The sequence below is a fragment of the Quercus robur genome, chromosome 1 (genome assembly GCF_932294415.1).
Source record: "Quercus robur chromosome 1, dhQueRobu3.1, whole genome shotgun sequence".
NCBI lineage: Eukaryota > Viridiplantae > Streptophyta > Magnoliopsida > Fagales > Fagaceae > Quercus > Quercus robur.
The window spans coordinates 22379751-22385013 of record NC_065534.1 but is presented as its reverse complement, the minus strand read 5'-3'; the positions used below and the strand labels follow the sequence as shown (position 1 = coordinate 22385013).

Here is a 5263-nt window from a genome sequence, read left to right as displayed (position 1 = left end):
GACTCATCAAAGTTTGGTGAAAATTAAATTATGTGTCATTTTGGTTTAATTTATTTTTTGGCTTCTTAAAAATAAGATTAAAAAAATTATTATTAGAACAAAGTGGATGTGAAATTAAAAAAACAAAAAAAGAGCAAAGTGGACATATTTAATAGAAAAATTAACACTATATTTTTTATGATCTCATTTTTATAAGTTTTCCATGCATCGTACGGGTTAGTGATTAATATCTATATAATCGAAACCTTTGAAACTCACAATTTTTCACTTCAGCACAATATTTAAATAAAATTATTTTTGTTTAGTTCAAACTTAACAAGGGGTGAAACTCTATCTCTCTAATAAGTCTAACTTAAAGTCAAACTCAAAATTTGTACCGTTTCTCTATCTTAGAAACCTGTATCAATCCGGTTAGGTTAGGTTTCATTACTTTGCATTGGAGAAAATCATTATCTTAAAAAAAATTATATAGTTTGACCTGAAACTTTTTTAATTTTTTAGAAGAAGTTTGACATAAAAAAATAATAATAATAATTTGATTCGAAACAGAGTTAGTGTGTGTATGAGTGATGTGTCATATGCAGAACAAGACAACAAACCCGTGTGTTTTTGAAGCAATTTGTAAAGCCCAAATTTTCACTTCATGAAATGGGCTCAAAAACCCCAACTATTCTTCTTCACTTCATAGAATTGGCTCAATAGCCCAGATCTCCTCCACTTCACGAATTGTACTTGAAAGTTGAAACTTGTGATTCTTGGTCCAATTTGAAATCATGAAGATTATTGGGCAAATACCCTGCAATGGCTTCTTCATCAAATTATAACACAAATTAAAGTCATAAAAGAGCAAATCATGCAATTGTGTAATTTCTTTAATTTTTAATAAAATTATTTTAGTCTACCTCACAAATAAATAGGTTCCCGTGCATAGCACGGGTTAGCGGCTAGTTTATTAAGTAGTTCCAAATCGACTACAACTAGCAACCACGACTTACGAAGTTACAATTATATATATATACAACACTTCTTCTCTATTATTTCTACTGCCGTTGCTCTTTACAAACCCTTCTTCTTCAAGCTAATTAAGGTATCTTTTTAATTGAAACTCTTCTTCTTCCTCAAGCTAAAGGTATCTTTACAAACTCTTCTTCCTCACAATTTTCCACATTATTATTATTTTTTCAAATTGACTTATTTTCCTTTATTATTTGTTTAAAGACTTGATTTGAATTATTTCTTCAGAAACCCTAAACCTAATGCATCAGGCTTCTTCCCTGTGTCTCTAGAATAGTCTCTCCTCAAGCAACGTATCAAATGTGTTGAATATGTCACAAACATTTAAAATTGTCATCATCATTAGCTTTAAATTATATATATATATATATATATATATATATATATTGTGATCTTATATTGAGTTTACTTGAGTTGCTAATATGTGTTTTGATTCTGTATAAGGCTTGAGTCACTAAAAAAAGGGTGTTAATTAAGCATTTATTTATAGCGTACTTATATTACATGAATTTTAATACATTTTAATACCATAATTTTGCAAATAATTTTTTTTTTAGATCTCACTTTTAATATTTTTCCCCTACACTGCACGGGTTAGTGACTAATTTTAATAAAATTTAAAGACTGTACAAAATATTTAAACCACGGCTAGATAGATCTATCAACAAGATTTATTGGAATCTAAAAGGAAAGGATATTAAGAAGACCTAAATAAGCATTATTAGAAATAAGAAAATTAAAAAATTGCTATATCCAGGATTCTCTTAGCCCATATACTATGTATTTAAATGACCATAGCTCCCTTTACAAAGCTCAAAATTGCAAGCCATTTGATGTATAGGAAATTAGAGATATAGAGCTTTCTATTGGTATATGTTTGCAAGCTAATTCTCATGGAGTAAATACAATTTTAATTTTGAAAATGTCCTTGAAAATCAAAATGCTGATTGATGTTTAGAATGTAGGCTTTAGTTAGTTGAACTAGTAAAATCTCTTATAATCAAATAAGAAATTTGAGGTTCGAGTCCCGCTTACACCAAAAGCCAAATTGGTGTCTTGGCCTGATAATAGAGAGTAATCACAAGGAGCTAACACCATAGATTGCTATTATATATATTATGTTCAGGATTTCATGAGATTGATATTAAAATTTGGTTTAGGGTCTGTTTAGATACCGCTTATTGTTGAAAACTGAAAATACTGTAGCAAAATAATTTTTAAATGTGTGAATAGTATTGTGGGACTTAATTTTAAAGTTATTTTTGCTGAAAAAGGTATTTGTGAGTCCTGTGAATAGTACACGAGACCCACATATCAAAACGCAGATACTTAATTCATTTCATTTCAGCAACATCCAAACGGATACTTAGTTAATTTGTCATACTTAGTTAATTTGTCATGAGAAAATTTGGTGGTGTTGTAATATTGTGGGGACTAGGGAGGCTGTTTGTAGCAAAAAGACAAGCAGGAAGAACTAAAAAAGCTTTCTCATATATGTACAGTGTTCTAATTTCTATTGGCCGGCATTTGATGGTTCTTTAATCACAGGCTTAATACTTCAAATACATTTTTTTTAATTATACTTTTAATCTTTTAGAACAGGCGGATCTATGATTAATAAATGAAGCAGACCATCTCCAATGTCGCCGGCCAATCATTGCTAGCTTCCAAACAGAATTTGGCAAATTATCGCTGACAACAACTGTCATATTGGTCCTGCCAAAGATATCTCTAGCATCAAGTCATCGACCACCTGATACATACAACTAGTTCATATTTCAAAACTTAGTCCAGACTTCTTTATTTTCTTAAATCACCAATTAGAATGTGTCATATTTGATCTCAGAAAACAATGATTTATCTCTGGTTTGTCATCTGGATTTACATAAACTCTTGCTTCGCTCAACAGTATTATGACCCATCAGATTGTTCTTCTTCAGAACCGCGCAATGGTTCAAGATACGAATGCCAATATTCCTTCCAGAATTCATGCCCCACATTCTTAGTCTACAGAGCTAACAGATATTTTCAGACTATTTCAAGCATCTCAGACTTGTTCAACTTGAACTCCACCGAGGTGCTTCAACGGAACAGTGTTACATCTTCTGATGAGATACTTAAACCAGGTAGAGAAGTTCTTGTTCCAATTAACTGTTTTTGCTCAGACCGTTTTTTTCAGGCAAATGTCAGCTACAAAGTCCTGAGCAACACAACATTTCCTGAGATTGCTTGTGGAGTTTTTGAAGGGTTACTAAAATCGCCTATCCTTAGTGGGGCAAACCCATCTCTAGGAAAGGAGCCCAAGTATGGTTCTGAACTTCAAGTGCCTTTGAGATGTGCTTGTCCTGATAATTTCACTAGAAGTAAAAGAGTGAAATTCCTTGTGACATACCCTTTTATAGAAGGAGATGAAACAGGTACATTGAGTAAGAAATTCGGTATCTCTCTGATAAAACCACTCTCTATCTCACTGTTACTGTGTTAACCAAACCAGAAATGAAAAACAGAGACTGAAAGATAAACTGGAAAAGCTCAAATGTTATTGATATCAAAGAGAACAATACAACACAATACATTACTAGTGAAGGGATACAATATATATAGATACATCAGAGAAGAAGGGAGAGAGAAGCCCAACGAAGTCTGGTATAACAGACTTGTAACCGTCTCACACGAGTCGTAACAGATCCTTACACGTGCATGATCCTTCAGACCTTCAATAACAGATATAGTCCAAAACGACATCGTTGGGTTTAATGAGAAACGACACCGTTACACTTTAGGCGTGTTTTGTGTCTAACCACTTTACTACACGATACCGTTTTGGACTGAGAACTAGCCGTTGGAACAGTTGCTTCTTCTCCTTCAATATTTGATTCTGAGCTTGCGCTGTCACTCTCCTGAAGATTTATGGGTTGTTAATCATTTAGAACCTAAGCCAACCGTTTTTCCAAACACAAGAGTTTTGATACCAATGAAAAAAGTTCCCGTAATGGATTTCAGTGTCTCGGATCCTCCACCTCCAACTCCTGCTTTTCTTCCCACAATTTCCAATGGAAAAAAACCAAAAAGCACAAAATCAAGGAATTTGTATATGGCGATATCTATTGCTGGTGTGATTCTGGTACTTATAGCTTTGGTTGCATGTGGTATAAAGGCATTAAAGAAATTGAAGGGGGAGAAGTTCATGTCTAGAAGCTCTCTAATCTCTTGTTCACAAGTTAGAAGCTCTCCAAGGTCTGCAAATTCATGTTTATCTCCAGATATTCTTGTTGAAATAAAATACTCATTGTTCATGTACAGCATAGAGGACCTCAAGAAAGCAACGAGAGATTTCAGCGAAGAAAACAAGATTGGTGGCGAGGTCTATAAGGGGTTGATCAATAATGTTGAAGTGATGATCCAACCGACAAGGTTTGAAAAAACCTGGCAGGCTATTGATTTACACTCAAAAATTAATCACATCAATATTGTGAATTTACATGGTGTTTGTTATGGGGAAGGTGACTTTTCCTGTTCTTATCTTGTGTTTGAGTTCCCTAGTAATGGCTGCTTGAGGCATTGCTTGTCTAATCCTCTCCAGTGGCACGGGGACACAAATTGCTTTTGATATTGCAACGGGGCTTCACTATCTACATTATTGCACTTTTCTCCCCCTTGCACACTTGAGCATGAGTAGTACAAATATTTTTGTGACTACAAATTGGAGAGCAAAACTAGCAAATATTGGAACCAGTGCAGCTGTTGGGCCTGTGAAAGAAATGGATGGCAAAGATAGTGTCAGAGGATGGGTTGCACCAGAGTACCTTCAGCATGGCTCAACTTCTGAAAAGGTAGACATTTTTGCCTTTGGAGTTATTCTGCTTGAGCTAATCTCGGCACGGGAGGACCTTGATGGAAAATCATTCAAGGAATCCATCACATTCTTGGGAGGAGCTAGTGAAGGTGGTTGTTTTGAACAATTGAGGAGTTTCATGGATCCGTCTTTGAAGGATGATTATCCTCTTGTGGAGGCTTTATGTTTAGCTGTTTTAGCCAAGGCTTGTTTGGAAGATGACCCTCTGCATAGGCCAACTATGGATGATATCATGAAAGTCCTTGCCAGAATGGTATGACTCTCAATTACAAGATCATGAAGAACCATATTTTATTTATTACCAGGTCTGGTAAAACATTCTTTAGTTATTAAATTTATGCACTGTAATAATCATTATGGATATATATAGGGCAGGCTTCATACTTAGCTATA

The 5263-nt window shown here is 34.2% G+C and overlaps 1 pseudogene; it reads left to right on the top strand.

Annotated features, from left to right (window-relative positions):
* Positions 1-2737: 2737 nt before the first annotated feature.
* Positions 2738-5263, top strand: LOC126713818 (lysM domain receptor-like kinase 4; annotated as a pseudogene).